This window comes from Leuresthes tenuis, unplaced genomic scaffold, assembly GCF_036924035.1.
Source record: "Leuresthes tenuis unplaced genomic scaffold, fLeuTen1.0.hap1 SCAF_7, whole genome shotgun sequence".
Classification (NCBI taxonomy): domain Eukaryota; kingdom Metazoa; phylum Chordata; class Actinopteri; order Atheriniformes; family Atherinopsidae; genus Leuresthes; species Leuresthes tenuis.
In genome coordinates this window covers 21,667,969-21,686,744 of record NW_027325361.1, presented here as the reverse complement: position 1 = coordinate 21,686,744, position 18,776 = coordinate 21,667,969, and the positions used below count along the sequence as shown (strand labels likewise).

The window sequence follows — 18,776 nt, the reverse complement described above, 5'->3', positions numbered from 1 at the left end:
CTGCAAGGTATGTGGAAAATGTTATGCAGACTATGTAAAATATACAACATTATTTTCAAAAGCAAAAAAGCTCATAACTCTCTCTGCCCAAAGAGAAAATTTGATATTTTCTGTTATATATTTTTTAATGTTCATCCAAAATGGTAACAAATCTAATATGATCTCTTCAGCATCTCCAGGAAAAAAAGAAGAACCAAAAACTGTCAGGAAGGGTCGCCAAGGCAGATGATGTGACACTGGGGATATGACATAGCTGTGGTGAAGTGCACCTTAACTAGGTTACTGCTACAGTAGTGGAGATATTGAGACAGATGACATTGGTGACTGTAACTGTATTTACTGCTTTTCAGATGGTTTTCATGGACGAGTAGCTGCACTGCAGAGTGACTGTAGGGGAACATCAATCCAGATGTAAACGGAGGAGCACAATGCAAACTGTTACTACACAGTAAAAATGTCATGATATACATGTTTGAATTTAATTTAGGCTCCCAGGTGGAGGAAAATATAGTCCTAATGTCCCAGCTGCCATGTATGTCTTTTGGCCATATTGGTCAACAGCAGTAACAATGACAAAAGCAGCCAGTGGAAAATTTATACTATATAACACTTAGAGGGCAAGATGAAAACTAAAATTTTCTACAACTAAAGACACTTATTAATTTCTATATGAATAACAGTTACTATTCTAACTTCATCATTTTTCTGCCAGTGTCTATTTTCTCAACTGAACAACAATCATGTTGCTCCATGTCACTGTGTGTGATGTTGCTGCTGATCACTTGAGACTCATCTGGGACCCACCAGGAGTTATTTCAGACTTTATGGATATTTTCCTCCTGTGCATTTACATTTTAATGTTTCATAGTTGTTTTGGGATCAGACCGGCAAAACAGTGATTCAAAACTGTGACTAGAGTGCACACAGAGTACACTAGGCAGCTGCAGTGCATTAGACCAGGACATTGTTCTATCCAAAATAGTAACAAAGTAAACAATGGTTTGATGCAGTTGTGACGTATTATGAGAAAAATAAACAATGTCAGTATGATGTTTTTGAGGTTGGAGTTGTTTTAGCTCTTATTTTGTTCTTGCTCTGAGTAGCAGTTAGCTTGGGTCTCCCTGAGAATTCCTCCCTGCTTTTCCAAACAGTGCTTGGACTGCTGCCTTCTGCAGGTAAAGCACTAACTAGACATAAGTATGTCACACAACCCTGTTTAGAAAAACCTGAAATATCCCTTTAAAATTAAACAGCCAAATAATAATGAATTATATACCCCCTGCTGTTTAAAATCTTCTTTCACAAAGGCAGAACAGAATCTCATTTGCTTGAATTCTATTGCTTTGTTGTATTGAAATGTTAGGCAGATTGGTGAGTGGCCTGGTTAAGGTGGGGTGCATTGATTTAGGTATATAGAAAAAAGAGGAGTGCTTTCCACTGAGGTTTGATTGAATACAGTGTATAGTTATTGACAATAGGGGGACTACACACACACACACAGACACATATGTATGCATATATAAAAGGCTCTCTACTGCTAGACTCACCTGAAACTGTCATACATCATTACTGACTGCGCTAAGATCAATACCCAATTAACATGCTCCAAATATGGCCCATGGAGCAGATACATCACACACACACACACTCACACTCACACACACACACACACACACATGTAACAGCCACTTCCATCAAACCAGAAGGATGTACAGGCTGTAAGTCAGTAGGTGTTGGACTGTGTGGAGGCCTTGCATTCCTCACCGGAGAGCAGAAGTAAAATAACACATTTCCACTTTGTGAAAGCTTGACGGGTGTTACCGACTAATTATTCCCTGAGTTCCTTCCTGTAGTGTCATGGCTATAGCTTCCCCCTCTCAAACAGCTGCTCTGCTAATTACCTCTGGTGGCACATACTGTGGTCTCTCGCAGTTGCTCTGTCTGTCTCAATTACCCAGTCTCTTTCTCCCCCTCTCCTTCTCCACATTGTCATAGTAAAGACAGAGACTCTCCAAGCTGAGACTGAGGACTATCTAATAATTTTATCCCACAGAGAACTTCTGTTCTATTTGTATGTGACAGTAAAAGCAAACGATGCTGGCAATGGGACTGAAGAATGTCAAACTAATGCACGATTTTGTATGTTAATATGATTTTTGTTAATGATTAATTATCCCTATTAAGATGGAATGGACTTATGTTTGTGTAGCATTGTGTATTTTCCCTCTATGTCAATGTGTGTACCTGACTATGGTTACAAAATACATAGAGAGGATCACCATATACATGACTGTCAAATGCATTTGCACACGCACACACACACAGCTTTAAATATACACCAACACACAAGGGAGTGAGTAGAGACGCATGCAGGTTAATTGACTTCTCTTTTAACTGTGAGGCATTCTTATGGAGTCAGCACATTCAGAGGAGAAAGCTGAGAAATTACAACAATACCTCTCTCTGTCTCTCTTTTGTGATGGGCGGAGGCAGAAGGATTATTCCACAGGACGAGGCCTCTACTGCTGTGGTGTAAATATGATAATGAAATGTACAGGGGAGAGGATTACACTATCCATACAGTCCCATTGGTCTAATCCAGGTTCACATATTTGCATAACACACCTTAGTACTGCATGCATCCCCCCAGCTCAACGCCGAAATGGATACAACAAGCAATGTGTGTAGACTGTTTACACTAACATAAGAAAAATAAGAAATGAGAATTGAGAACTAGCAGCAGGGGATTTGCTTTCCTTTTTAGCTGAAATAATGCTGAATCAGAGTGTATAATTTATGCTGTGATGTGCCATCACTTCTGTGCTTGGAGCGCTCTAACAGTTAAAAGGTGCGAATCATAAGAATAAAAATAATGTTAGTTAAATTGTATATGGAGTATGAGAAGATAATTGATTGCTCACAATTACCTATTGGAGCCCAAGAATGAATTAGAGACAGAGGTCTGATTATGACAAAGCAATAAAACAATACTCCTTGACTGTTTCACAGCACTTATGCTCTAGGGCCCAAATAAAACACCTACAACCCAGTCGAAATATGTGATTAGGTGATTTTAAGTGAATGGAGCTAACAACCCCGAGAAGATTATGAGATTATGCTCTAAAACACAAAAATATAGAACTTCACATAAATGTGAAACATGGACAGATTTTGAGGTAATATAGCTGAAGCCCACTTTTTTTGGAGGCTGCTCTGATCTGCAGGCCATTGCCCCATCTGTGGATGACAACCAAAGCAGCAGCAATCATGATAACAAAAATATGGTTTGAAGTAAGAAAACGTTAATCTGCTATTTTTTCATAGCAATTATGTTCTAAGACAAATGAAAACACTCCAGTGGCAGTGCCAACGTTCCAGCCAGCACTGTTAGTGTGAAGCAACATACCTCAGCACACTTAGTTTGCCTAACCTAACCTTAACTATAGAGCTCTGTGTAAATGCGACAGATCCAAGGCTGAAATCATATTTTAACTCTAGAAAGTAAAAAAAAAAAAAAGCCCAGGGCCATTTCAATTTTAGGTGCTGTTGGTTGAAATACAGCTTTGGTCTGAAATGTTGGCGTTGGTGTTGAAACGGCAGCTTTAAGGTAGCTTTAAAAATTACCCTAAGCCTTCAGTGACAACAAGATTTGTACAGTGAGTTGGTAATTGAGCTCTATATATTGTTGGGTTTTAAATTCTACAAACAGCCAGCAACCCCACACTATAGCCTTAAGAGTTATGGCATATGTAAAGATCTATACCTGGAGACTCACCATAAACAGTTAAGCTCCCAGTGAGGCCTATAGCAGGACAAATAGGGTAAAACTCCACTGCCACCGACCGTGATCCAGCAAAAGCTTCGACTCCATTCACATCTCCCCATTACCCTCATTCCATCCCCCATCTTTCTATCTATCTGTCTATCTATCTATCTATCTATCCATTCATCCTCACCTCATCTCCGCCCTGTCAAAGCACTGGGGCTCTATGTCAGCCTTGCATGTATGTGCACCTCCACTCCTGAGTGTGTATTAGTGTATGAGCATGTGTGCCAGGGGAGCAGTTGCATGTCACGGTTGTCGCCTGTCTACAGAATCTTGTTATTGATTGGATACAAGTCTCACTGCACTACAGACAGCTACAACTGATGGCAAGCTGCACAGCATCAAGGCCAGGACTCAAAAGGTGATAAGAAGCCTGGGGAAATAAATAAAAAAAGCTTACAAGATTGAGGGAAGTCTTATAGATTGGTTCACCCAAATTGTAAAAAAATGGTAATAAACAATTCACACTGTTTCACTGTTTGTCCAGAACACATTTCTTTTAGAAACATTGTCATTTATTCACATGAAATGTCATTGAACATCAAATGTAAACTATATAAAATTTAACTAATCAAATATTATTGACAGTTATATTCTTAGGGAGATTTCTCAAAGCCTGGGTAAATAAATCCAAAATGATTTTTTGTGACTCAATGTCACGTGTGCTAGCTGAGGAAATACATTGCATCTGTTTGGTGGATGAGCCAAACCTTTAACAAAAAATAAAGAAAAGGAGAATGAGCAGGAGATAAAACAGCAAAGCCAGAATGTAAGGGAGTGAGAGTAAAAGTGGAGGAGGCATACTGATATGAGGTGGTGCACTCAGATGGAGGTTGATAGGCTTGAAGGTGAACCAATCAATTATTCTCCGCTGTCAATAATTCAGAGTAGACCAGGGGCTTTCTGCCTATGTTGACCAATACACAAACACACATACAAGCAGCCGGCCGAGACGCCCTGACTTGATTTAAGATGACCAGTATATGTGGATTCAAGGCTTTAGAGGGCGAAGACTTTAAATTATTGCTCAGCTTAAAGACAGGGATTGTGCAGTATTTTCTCCTTTCATGGCAAAATCCCATCATTCTTATTCTCTCTGTTTCACCTTCCTTTGGTCATCTTGCTCTTGGTTTCTTGTCTCTTGATGAGTCCCAAACCAACAATGAAGGATACAGGCACTTGTTGGCTAACAACTTCACTGTCCCACATTTCTTTCTATGAAAAGCTCACTTTTTACTCTTTTCTTCTTTCTTCTTGATTCCCTCTGTCTTGCTGTGCCTGTCTTTCCTTCTGTATACACGTGGACACAAACACACTCACGGACCAATGCCTGCACACTCATGTGGACACACACACTATCCATTTCTCTGTAATTGAAAAGATGCCTTGGCTGTTTGCCACACTACTAAAGTGGATCAGATGGCAGAATATCCCTGAGGTAGTACATCTCCAACAGGGAGAATTTAAGAGAAAAAGCTCTTCCTCTCTCACTCTACCCCCTCTGTCTTCCCTTCTTACAATCCCCGTACCTTCCTGTCTCCCTCTCTCACAGACACACATACTGACAGAGAGTCAAACACAGTGAATAAGGCTGACTGTGCCATTTCTAATGTCCTGGCTCTCCTTTCTTTGTTCCAGACCTCTATTACAATATGAATGGGCCTGTTAAAGTAGAATTGGACCATTTGTCTTGTGTGAATTTCTTCTTCACGACGCAAGGCTAGAAAATGACTCCTCAGCTATTCAATAACAGGAAAGAGTCTGAGATCTAAGATGAAAGCAGACTGGGGAAAAGAAGTCGAGAGAAAAGCTATAATGCAACATCAGTTCTCAATTCACACTTCGCAAACAACAGTAAAAATTCAGTGATGAGTCAACACAGCAACAATCAACCCAGTACATCAGCAATCTTTTTTCCTTCCAGTATTTCTAGTTTGTGTAACAGCCAGGTGAGATCTGTGTACGTGAGTATTTTTTGAATAGGAAGAAAGTTTACAACTGGACTTATGACAAAATTCTGATAGAAGAGAGAGACGGTAAAGATAGGCAATAAGTTATTAATCAAAATAAATACAAAAAGGACACGTGAGAGGGAATAAATGAGCGTGTCCTAACACCACGTGGAAGACTGGACAAACAAGACTGCCACACAACCTCCACCTGGTATTATCTATATCGTTTAAGACACAAGGCAAAGCCAATTAAAAACTATGTGCATCCACTCATATCAGGCATGATAAGTATATAAGCTACAAAGAAAAGCCTTGATAGAGTTTGATGATTTGAATGAAACTAATACTTTTATATTAAAAAGAACACTTGCCCAACTTTGACATTCAAGTTCCAAGGTTCCAAGTCATCACAACAAAGATATCAACAAAATAAATATGGTCAGAAAATATAAAACCATAGAAATAAAAATAAATAAATAAATTGGTGGAGGAAGAACTAATGTGTTTAATTACTGATAAGCTGAATCATTAATTGAGGCAACAGTGATATGATCATATGATATAATATGATCATTACACATTGCACTCAGATCAAAATATGAAACAGAAATTTAAATCAGTTTCACTGAAAAGGCTCAGAAATTGTGAGAATCTAACATTTTCATGACTCTGGTAAATTCTGTTCTACTGGCACATACACATGTCACACAAATGTTAAGTTACTTTCTCTTCTTGATTAGGTTTTAGAATTAGTCACCGTTTAACTTTATTTTAATTTGCTGTATTGAACTATTATTTTCTTGCATTATGTTTTTGTTTATTTTTATTGCATTACTTTTAGATTAACCACGTTCTCCACTCACAATTCTCCTTTGTGTTCAATCAATGTTCCAATGAAGCAGTGCACATTCACTCCAGATGTTCCAGTGGGGTAGCATGTAACAATGCAATTGTCCACAACATTCGCTCAGGATTTCTTGTAGACATCTTCCACCTAATTTCTCTGGTAAAATGCCCAAAAGATCAGCATGTGACAATGTGCGGACATAGCAGCTAATCCTTCTGAATATTTACTGTGGGTGAGTATGTGTGCTGGGTGTCAACTGCTGCTTCATACACTGTTCTTATGACCTGTATGTTGCTTTCCATTCTCTACAACATTGTGGAAAAACTTACTTTATTATATAAGCACAAAAACAGTCGTCGAGGAGCCTCATTCACCAGTTTTTATATGCTGTAATCAAAACAGCGATTTCCGCACTATACATTTGCTTCCTGGCAATCCTGACAGATGTTTCACAACACCTCCTTCCCTTTATGCTGTGGGAATGTTGCTCCAGCAAAAAGAAAAAAGTCCTACCACGAAGTACACGTGTGAACCGTAACAGCAGAAAAAATCTGTAACACATTGTCTGCATATTTCCCTGAGCATTTACACTCTTCATGTGGGAAACCAGCTTCTGTCAATAGTTTAAATATCTAGAACTGAAGCTCAACTGTATTGTACAAATAAAAAAAACTGTAAGCAGGTTTTATGTACACTACAACTGTGTTTCGTTAAGACTATGTTTTGTATGAGGCCATGTGTGTTGAGTACACATATTTAACAATATCAGGGCAGACAGGCAGACTGTTTGACTAGGTTCAGCAGAAAACAGGTTTGATTGGATTTATTCACCCTACATTGGATTAGTCATGTCAGTGTGATGCGAGACACATGGAGAAAAAGAGAGCGCAGTGGGCCTGTTTTATCTAAGTATTTCAATCTCATAACTATGTGTGTGCGCGTGTCTGTGTACGGTCTCTCTCTCTCGGCTTGGAGTGAAAGCTGTCAAACTAGAATGTTCAACAAAGGAAAATTCAATTTTGTATTTCTAAGAGGGAGAAGTTTGCAAAGTCACAGGCAGGATTACAAGATGACTTTATCCTTGCTCACTTGACGACTTCATTTCTAAAATAAGTATCAAGAATATGTAACACAAATGAAAATGTAATCACATTTTTGGTGACTAATATAGTCTAATTTTCAGTAACCACCATCAGTCTATCCTAGATGTCAATTTCTTCTAAATCTGTTCAAAGAGGTATATTGTCTACTTCTGCGGAATAGGATTTTAATCAGGTGAGCTGGGAAATAGGGACACATACTTTTTATCTATGACCTGTTATTCATAATCTAAAAGGTCAATGTAAAATGTTCCACACCATAGTGGCAACAAGCTCCGATCATGTTATATGTATTTTGTCGAAATTTTGACTTTTCAACTAACATCTGTTATGATGAGTTACTATGCCAATGGAAAAAATTGTTTAAAAACCGGTGCAGCTGATTGAGCTTTCCTAATCCAAACTAATATTCGCCTTTCGGAATTCAGACCAAATCATTTCGGGAGTAAATGCTGTGAATATTGGGCAAGACCAAGACACAGAACGACTTTGAGAAACTTTAAACCATTTCTTCCTGAGATTCTCATGAGGAATGTGAGATTACTAGTAAATAAATGAATAAATAAAAATAATGTGGACACAAATACACACATGTATATGTGTATACACATACATTCATGCATACATACATACATCCCTAATATATTGTTTTACACATACAAACATATTCTTTGCAAAAACAAGAAAAACAGAGCTCCTCATCCCTGCTTTTACTCAAGAAACTCTGAACAGGTGCTTTGACACCACAGACCAGATTAAACTCTGAAGTACAACAAGATGACGTCAGTGCCATGACTCGGAGTGTGACAGGCTACACCAACACCTGTGTGGAGAGTATCACCCCTACAAGGACAGTGAGGTGCTTCACCAATGATAACCCTGGATCACCAGTGACCTGAAAAAGCTGAACATGAGGAAGAATGCCTTCAGGGAGAAAGACAAAGCTATTAGCCTCCTTCACACCTCGGTGGAACCAGTGGCCTCTACCTCCCTTGCTGGAGACATATCAGCAGTGGATCAACTTCAACCCCCCTTTTTGACCTCTGTGCTTTCACACACGACATGATGTGCAGTGAAGGCACATCAGTCATGGCTAGAAAAAGCAAGATGTGAAAGACGCAACTGAGGACTGCTCAAAAATAGCTGAAAAAGAGCACAAGAGAAAACAAGGAGGCATACAGAAAAAAGCAAGACATCAAATATCAGGAAAATAATATGAGGGATGAAAAAGATCACAGGCTTTAAAGACATGGGGGATCAGACTAATGGAAGTATGGACAGAGCCAATAAGCTGAACATGTTTTTCAATAGGCTCACTTCAGAACACTCAGCATTTTCTTCCCCTGCATCAAACTACCCAAACTTCAAACCCCTTTCTGTACCTACAGTGTCCTTGTCACACTTCGACAGTGTCACAATGCATCTAAGTCATGGATCTTAACACACTCACAAACATTTCCCAACACTTCAGGATACAATAAGAACTTATCTGCCTTCATTTCGAACCTGTTTGACAGGTGAAGTGGCAACTGGAGAAACCAGTGTGGAGGTAGGTGGAGAAACTGAACCAGAACAAGGTGGAAGGTCCAGATGGTTTCAGCCGCAGGGTCCTGAAATCTTGTACAGAACAATTATGTATGATTCTAAATCTCCTGTTCAACCTTAGCCTGAGTCAGGATACAGTTCCAGTGTTGCGAAAGACATTCTGCTTAAAAAAAATTATATTTGCTCACTTAATGGCGCTAATCCATTGCATGGTACCATACAATATGATGTGACTCAGCTTATTTTTTAAAATCTTTTTGTTTTCCATTGTGGGTAGCTAAGCCAATACTATACAGTGACATAAAAAACAGCAAAAAACTGACACACTTCCGTCTTCCATAAATTTGCTTGGAGTCCGGCAGAAAATTTACTTACTTTAATTAATTTGTGCAAAGAGATTGCATATTCATTATAATAAATACACGAACATGATTATTAACCGTTAGCATGGGTTTACAGATTGATCTTTCTTTCTCTGCTCAATGCAGCTGAGCTCCATCGCACTCAGACATAAATTAGCTCTCCCAAAAGCCTTCTGTATTAAAAGCCTGTTGCAAACTTATTCAGTGCTGTAACTACTCTATACTCCTCTATACTTCTCACTTGTAAGTCACTTTGGACAAAAACGTCTGCTAAATCATTGTAACATAATAAACACATACACATGAAGTTGTGTTTTGTCTGTGTTGCCGAAGCTTCAAATATGCTGTACTGATAAACAGCTGATTCTGCCCACAGTGAGGGAATATTGCATGTGTTGGAAAAGGAGGCTTGGAAAAGCCATGCTGCGTCTAGCTGTACTGTACTATACCATATAATGGAAAAACACCATAACTTAGCAAGTGAACACCTTTCAAAACCCATTTAAATTTGTTTATTATCCAGGAATTGGGGTTGGATATGCCATCATCTACTTGCTTCAAAAAGCCCACTCTCATCTGGACAAAGCAAGTAGCACTGTGGGGATTGTGTTCTTTGATTTCTCAGGTACTTTTGATAAAATGAGCCTGTAATGTTATGCGTCTAGCTTAAGGAAATAGAGGTAGAAGGTGGCCAGCAACACAGGAGCCCCACAGGAGCCCCACAGGGGACGGTGCTCTCTGTTTTTTTTCCCCACTCTACACCTCAGGCTCCCAGTACAACTCAGAGTTCTGTCAGAGTTTCTATCTACAGAAATACTGAGATGACATTATAGTTGTAGAGTGTATCAGTGATGTACAGGAAGTTGAGTACAGGGAACTGTTTGACTACTTTGCGACATGGTTTGGGAACAAAGAAATACTTTCTACAAGTAGTCAATCTCATGCATACAAGCACTCATCTACTTGGCTAGCCAGTGAAGGCCTTAAAAGGCATGGTAAAAAAGTAATTAGTGGGATGCTAACTCCTGCTGGCCAACAAGAAGCCCTGGCTGGCAAGTGATGTGAATGGTGGGTGGCAAGCAGCCCTGGCAAACAAGGAGCTCCAGTCAGTGAGAAAATCTGGCAAAATGTATCAGCTGGTCACCAGCCAAACTGTCACCTAAACACTTCACCTGTCTGGTAACTGTTGCTGGCATCTCACAGAAAATAATTCACATACAAATTTGTGCTGAGAAAAAAGTTTTGATAAAATAGCCATCAAGGTACCAGTTGATAAGGCTGTCATGCCAAAGGCACACATTACGTATTACTGTTAAGTTTTTAATGTTGTTAACAGCAAAATTAAGTGAATACAATGTCATTTTCTTACTTCCACTTTCAGCTAACCTTTTATGATTAGGTCTTCCTCTTCTTGAGAATTGCCCTTTAGTTCAGACTTGTTAGGCTGTATTACCTTAATATTCTTACTAGCTATTGCATAGTAAAGCAGAGTCAATGTTGCTGAGTCAGTGTTGATAGGAATGGCCGGACTCATTCAATTGCAGGCAGAGAAGTAGGCGGGGAGTGTTTAGCATTTTCATAGATCCTCTTTCACTGAATAAGAAAAAAGGTGGTCCAATCACAGTGAGATTCTTTTAGGTATCATTAATGTGTTCATTTTAACAGCCCTGATTTAAATCAACAAAGCATTCATGTTTTTATGTTAGAGAATGTGCCTATAAATAACTAAGAACAGAATACTCCATTGCCTATTGCCTACTGCAGATAGAGTAGTTTGTGTGCGTGTCACTCGAAGCAGAAAGTGTTCTGAATCAATTTTGAGTAATTTCTGTAGAGATGTGCCGCTGTTTCATCTATTTCATTTGAATTATGACATAAATTATACTGAAACTAAACATTTATGAACCACGATTTAGTACCATAAATTTGAGTTTTACTAATAGCATACCAGCTACTGCAGAACAATCTGTTAACACCACTGCTGCAAATCCACTGAACTTCTCAATCTGTAAAAATGTTTTGCACATTTTACTTTCAGTAAAAGTACGTGTAGTGTTGTGTGTGTGTGCGTGTTATGTGTGTGGATGTGTGTGTGTGTCAGAGAGAGAGGGAGGGGTTAGGCAGCATTAGCGTGTGATCACTGCCCTTCCCTTCAGTCCTGTCCTCCCAGCTGCCACCATGGAGCTGCCTACCTTTTAATTACCTGCACCCATGATAAAGAAAGTAGCAGGTGAAGCATGATACTCCACTGTACCTCAAACTGGAATATGACATTGCCACTGAACACAAACCAAAGAGGAGAAGAGAAGAGCCAAGGTGTGATTTGGGCAGGTGGAATTGGAAAGGATGCATGTGCGGTAAATCTGAGCAAAGCATGGCTCTCTGTGTGCAGCAGATTGTCTCAGCTCACACCACTGCCTCTGCAAATTAATACCATTGATTTTCCCGTTGCCTAGTGTCCATTGCACGCACACACATATATAAAAACATGCACACAGAGGAACACACCCCAGCTGGTCAGAAGGCAGGCAGAGGATAATGGATCTGTGGTCCACTTTGCTAGAGGAGTCTTTCCTTCTTTCTTTAACACATACATACAGTGCACATCAAATTAATGATATTCTACTAGTGAAAGGAGGGGAGTATCATTTGCAATACCTTCCTTAACACAGGGACAGAAATTAAGCACACACAAATGTTCACATACACGTGACAGTTCAGATATATGAGGCCTGCCAGGTGAATGAAACCAGATGCAGATTAATTGTCAGTGTTTTGAATGCTGAGAAATATCAAAAGGGATAACAAATGCACATTAATACTAAACCAGAGATCTACGTGGACTAGGAGGTAGCATCCGACAGTGACTGACACAAAAATAAGTCAGAAAGGTCCAATGTGTGATGAAAAGGGAAGGGCTGAGAAGAGACAGGCTCTGAGATTCCATTACTGTCAGTGAGTTTGAAAGCAGCTGACTGGAGTAACTAGCGAGCAGCAGGAAATTGTCATTAATAATCCACAGCCATCAACTAATTGTATGTTTCTCAACTGCATCACCATGGAATGCATCTCATCCATCACAATGTGAGTGTGTTAGTGACCAACCCTTTTTTGGCCTCTTCTTGAGATCAATTCATTCACTACATCCTGTGACACAAATGAGTCAGATGGAGGTGGACTGTTTAGAAGAGAAGAACTAATCAATCAAATTGATCAGTTCGGATATCCTTTACCACAACAGGAAGCAATACCTATGTTTTTCTGGGTTTTGTTTTTTTTCAGAGGGTCAATACTGAACATTTTAGTGCATTTTAGATGTTTAATGCTTTTATTACAATATGCGTATAATACAATAAAATTAGTCAGATTTAACTTCTATTAACACATTCTTGTGGTCATAACATCTGCAACATCTATACAGAAGTGGGGATTGGAATAAAAAAGATTGATAGTGATTTTATTTCCATAATTGTTTCTGCTTACCAGTCTGATACTTCATTGAATCCTTTATTGATTGCTGATCAATTTCCTGTGTGGAAAAAAATAGACCTCAGGTTTGCACTGTCAAACAAACAATTTCATCTGTGGAGGAATGAGTATGCTTTCACTTTGCCATGCAAAACTGTCATGCAAACATGCTAGCATTGATAATAAGAATTACTAAGGTCATAACACAATATTCAGCAGCACTTAAGAGGTAAGGTTCACATACATAAAATGACCACTTTCTTTGCATTGGTTACTTCCAATTATTCAATCATTTCAGTCACTTACAAAGCAGTGCCTTAAGAGGAGTAATGATGAAAACCGACAATAAGCTTCCATGCAATCAAATGCCTGAATTTGTTTCTGTAGGGACATAAATCACATTACAATTACCAGTTTTTTAGTTTGTTTGTCTTGAGTGCCTCCTGATGTTAGCCGTAGAAATAGCAGCTAAAGAAAAAGAGAAAATAGTATTAAACTGTGGTTAAAAACGCAGTTAGTGACACAGGTATTTTAGAAAAGCTAAATTTGCGCTGTAATTATCTCTTTGGAAACCACACTATTATTATGCCACAACGCATAGTGAGATAGTAAAGCTATAAATTGAATACACACGATATCAATATTTCAAGTAAAAATGTCAAAACTGGTCTCTATTTAGTGCCTAAAAGAGCAATAGCACTCATGGCCACTCAGAGCAGCTCCAAAAGTCTCTGGTACTATTGGAGTTCCATTAAAAACAAACATCTCTCATTCATGAATTACTGAGTCAAGACATTTTTTCCACAAGTCATTATGGTGCCATTAGCTAGATTCACCAGATTCTGGTCCTTTTGAATACAATTTCATAATAACATAGATTTGAGGCACAAAACGTACATACATTTGTCCTATCAGGTTTCAGGTATTACTCTCCACACTTCATTGTCCAAATATAGTCACCAAGAGGTCATCCAAGATGGTGACAGCCAAAGTCAAGACTTCAAAATAGCACTTTATAAACCAGTGGGTGACATTACAATGGCTTTATGTATTCAATTATTTATTTTACATACGGTTCATGAACAGGATGGAACTAAGTGTTTGAATGCAGAACTTTACACGAGTCACATCTGGCTAGACTGCTGTGTGAAATATTGTGACAGTTTAACAGAATTTTCTGCCCAGGCTTGAAGATACAAAGATAGTGTGAGCGAGCTTCCTCTTGTGATGTTAGATGATAAAATGACTGCTCATCAGAGCCTATATATATATATGTGTGTAAACCCCTGGTCGACCAATGCACAAACACTTGCCCGCTAACACTGTGTGAGACACCTTTTGGAAGTGCAGTAAACTCTCAGAAGAGTTTATCAAACCACTTTCTCATCACTGTGCAAGGTCACCATGTCCAAGCGACAGAGCAGCGTGTGTGCGTTTGGCTGGTCTGTGTGCATATTTTGTGTGTCTTTTAAAGCAGCTCAGGTCTTGGAAACCTTGGAAACGAAGCGGAACAGAGCATCGGAGCTGTAACAATAAAGCAGCCTGTTGAGCATGGAAAGCTACAGTTGCTGCAGACGCTGTGAATATACACAGACATTCAAATGTACACGTATACACACATCTGCCATCTCTAATGATGATTTATGCCCAGCCTGGAAGGCATGCATGCATAACTGTGGCAGTCACAAACACACACAGATCCACTCACACATGCACTTACAGCTAAACACGCAGGGATAGTTCCATCTCTCCCTCTCTGCTCACATACACCTCTTCAAGAAAAAAAAATGTACAAGATGGATATGTTGTAGCAGCAGTGCACACCAGGGAAAGTGCAATGGAAAAAAAAACACATAGTAAAAAATGGAATGAATAAGAGCCAAGAAAAAATATGAAACAACATAGAAGCAAGAGAGGGAGAGATAGTTATCTCCCTGTTGACTATCACAGTCTGAGCTCATTTGCCATGTGCTATCTGTGATAGTGCTGTTGCTGTCCAATATCTTTTTAGATATTTCCTTGGAGAAAAAAAAAATGCTCATTTTGCTCTCCTCTTAACGCAGACTACACTAAGTCACAGTCTTATTGAAAACACATTTCTCACTATAGATTCCCTTTTTGCAATTTGCTTGTTTGTGTGTGTCTGAAAAAAAGTGCATTTGTCCCCAGAAATGTTAATTAGAAAAACTGAGGGAAAAATAACATTAAGGCACTGGGCCATCAAAAGAAAAAAAAAAACATACATGGCGCACATTTACTATGTACATAAGCTCACTGCTGGTGAGCTCTGCTCAGTCAGACTAATTAGAGTAGATTTCAGATGCCTCAATGATGCTGTATGGCTGGTATAATCAAAGGACTGACACTCAAAAACATTCCAGTTCACTGCCAATAAGTCAGTCAATGTAAAAGGAGACCTTTTTCTTTATCACATTTAAGTAATGTCTTTGCATCTATGCCAATTTAACCCCTCTACAAGATCAATGCATTCACAGCAGCCACGGAGTGATATACTAAAAAAGATGCAGGTCATTTAATTATCTCAATGTTTTCAGTTTCAGGGAACTTCTTGACCTGTTTTCCTTTGTGACAGAGGGCATCGTTCTGGCTGATTAGGTGATGAATGCAAGGAAGCAACCATATATTGTCAAAGAAGGTTCTGATAGATATTTACATTCACTCTGCCATGTTTAAGGGGCCCAACTCCTGCTGCATAAAACATCCCCCAAACCATGACACTTCCCCCTCCATCTTTTACTGACTTCTTAACACACTTTGGGTTCAGTCTTTCCCAGTTTGACGACAAACATAATGTTTCCCATCGGACTCAAATAATTTAAACTTGCTTTCATCATTAAAGTGAACTTTGGACCAGTTCTCCTCTGTCCACACACATGCTCACCAGCAAAGTTTAGTGTAGCCTTTTGACTCTTTCTGCTAATGAGAGGTTTGGTCAGTGCAGAGAGGCGTTCACGCTCTAAAACGTCATGACAGTGTCTGATGAGACAGATCCATACCCTGTTTAGTGCTGAACTGGTAAGCAATTCCAGCTGCAGTGTTCAACTGATTGCCTACTGAGATTCTCTGCATTATCCTCTCCTCTGTTGCATTTGTTTTTTTGTGGACGACCAGGCTTCTTGGGGGACTTGAATGAGTTTGTGGTGTTGTAAAGATGCAACATTCTACAAATCAAAGATTTGGACCAACCAACTTCTCTTGTTATGGCTGATCACGTCGTCCCTTTGACCTTCATCTGGACTACCTCCTATGAAAGGCTTTCAGTAATTTTAGAACTGCTCAACATCTTGCAAAGTCAGTGAAAACTGGAAAGGCTGTCAGTTAAACAGGGTTTGTCAGATAATCAATTAAATTAGCACCACATGCCAGATTAACACCAGTAACTGGAAGTATCTGAAAGTGTTTGCTCATTTTTATCAGTTTTCTTTTTTTAAATATTTAAGTTTCATAATATATGTAACTAATGAAATCTGCTTAAAATATTACAGTTTTACTTCTGTTTGGATCATTTCAAATGGAACTACTAAGTGACCTTGACATTTTAGGTTATTCTCTAATTTTGATGTCCAGTGTAAATATTTCTTGTGGCTTCTTTCAGAAATACCCACCACAATGAAATAGTGAGCCACAGTATACTTGTGTGATTTTCTTACGACAACATGTCATGTGGTCATATCATTATTATCATCCTAACAATCATACTATTGTTGTGTAAAACAAACCAACTGCATATATATTTCATACATTTTAAGCTTGCTGAACAGGTGGTATGATAGAAAAATCTGTCAGCTTTCTTTCTGTATTTACGTTTTTATTCAGTTTAAATTTCATTTCACTAAGTGAATAGCACACAAACATTTACTTTATCTTCTTCGACATTAGCTATGGTAGCTTAACCAGAAATGAGACCAAAACGTGCTAGACGACAATCTGCACAGCTTCCTCAGTTTTCCTTTTTTATTCTTTAATTTCTTTGTTTTAATTACCCATTTGTTCTTTTTCATCTTAAAATGTATGGAAAATCACACAGTAGGAAAGTTTGGACAATACTGTTATTTATTCATTCAATGATACATTTGCAGAATCCCTCTGAAAAGCAGATCATATGCCAAATCAATCCAGGCTTGCAAGCTGTTCACATTTGTGCTGTGTTGAAAACAATGAAGCAAACGGGATAGTTTGACATCATAAGATTGTGATTGTAACTTTAATAGAAAGTGACCAGAGTGCTCGTTAAGAGATGAAGCTGTCACTTTGAGTTGCTGTCAGATTAATGGAAAGGACAGCATAGAACTTTGTCGCCAGACCACTTGTCAGTTGTGTGTCTAATTCTATCCATTTTAAAGACAATTTGATGCAGAGTTGGGATTCACCCATTAGCTGTCAGATATGCAGGTCATAAAATACTGAGATGATGGTGACACTGTTACCATGTATAATTACTGAAATGTCTCTAAATGCATCTTCTTTGCTTCAAAATGTATGAAGTCTATCTTGTCAAATTTCCACTGGAATTTATGATAAAATGGATTAAATTAGAAATTAGATTAATTTAAATTGGGATTTTAGTATAGTATGAAATTTCAAAGAAAATCAGAATTATTGCCCTCTCATTGTGGAGCATAAAGATACAGATGGTTAACTTTGAATGTGTTTTTTCTTGCAGAGACTTCTGTGTCAGCAGGGAAATTAGGAAAACTCACTGAAACTGCACCATCTGTAGCTTTACACTTGGTGTCAAGAGGGTTATTAAATTGAGGCAATTAAGTCTATTTAAAACTAGGTGAATACATTTACAAATTGAGCTTTGTTACCATTTAAATGTCACACCTTTAGCTGTCACAGTGAGCATCTCTACAGTACAACTTGCAGCTAGTCTAACTTGTAGTTAGTCCATATTCATTGCAGCTGTCCTTGTATAAACAAAATCCAATTATACCAAACATAAACCAGAACTGATTTAACATGGGGATCACAATTGAAAAATCAATGTATTTTAAAACAGAAAAGCAACATAAAGCGATTTGAAAATAGAACAGAATTTTTTTGTAAGGATTTAAGGCAGTGCTTTACACAATCTTCTTTTTTACATTTTACAATGATGATGCACCAAATGTTTTCAATTGGTGAAAGGTCTGAACTGTAAGCAGACCAGTCGAGCACCCACACTCCTATACTACGAAGCCAGGCAGGTGAAATAGATGCAGTATGCAGTTTGTCATTGTCTTGCTGGAATATGTAAGGCTTTCCTCTTGAAAAGCACTGAATGAACTGGATATCATGTTGCACTAAAACTCGTATATAACTTTCAGCATTCATGGTGCCTGTCCAGATGTGCAAGCTGACAATTCCAAAGGCACCAATGCAACTAACCGAGCATTGATAAAAAGGACTGATGGTCTCCAGTTTTGTAGGAAGAAAGCATATTTTCCAAGATGAATTTCGATTCATGACCACAAAAGAAATTTCCACTTTGTCTCAGTCCATTATAAATGAGCTTTGATCCAGAGAAGACAGCAACATTTTTGGATCATGGTCACATTTGGCTGCTTCTTTGCATGATAGTATTTTGACCTGCATTTGTGGCGGGTACAGTGTACTCTAGTCACAGATAATGATTTCTGGAAGTCTTCCTGAGCCCATGTACTAATCCCCATG

The 18,776-nt window shown here is 38.6% G+C and overlaps 1 long non-coding RNA gene across 1 annotated transcript in view; it reads right to left on the bottom strand.

Annotated features, from left to right (window-relative positions):
• Nucleotides 1-18,776, bottom strand: part of LOC140311342 (uncharacterized) — a 125,877-nt gene that overhangs the window by 67,613 nt on the left and 39,488 nt on the right. The window contains exons 2-3 of the long non-coding RNA XR_011916898.1: nucleotides 13,512-13,568; nucleotides 13,116-13,161 (exon numbers count right to left, since the gene is read on the bottom strand). This is a non-coding gene — a long non-coding RNA (uncharacterized lncRNA). The remainder of the gene's footprint in view (nucleotides 1-13,115; nucleotides 13,162-13,511; nucleotides 13,569-18,776) is intronic.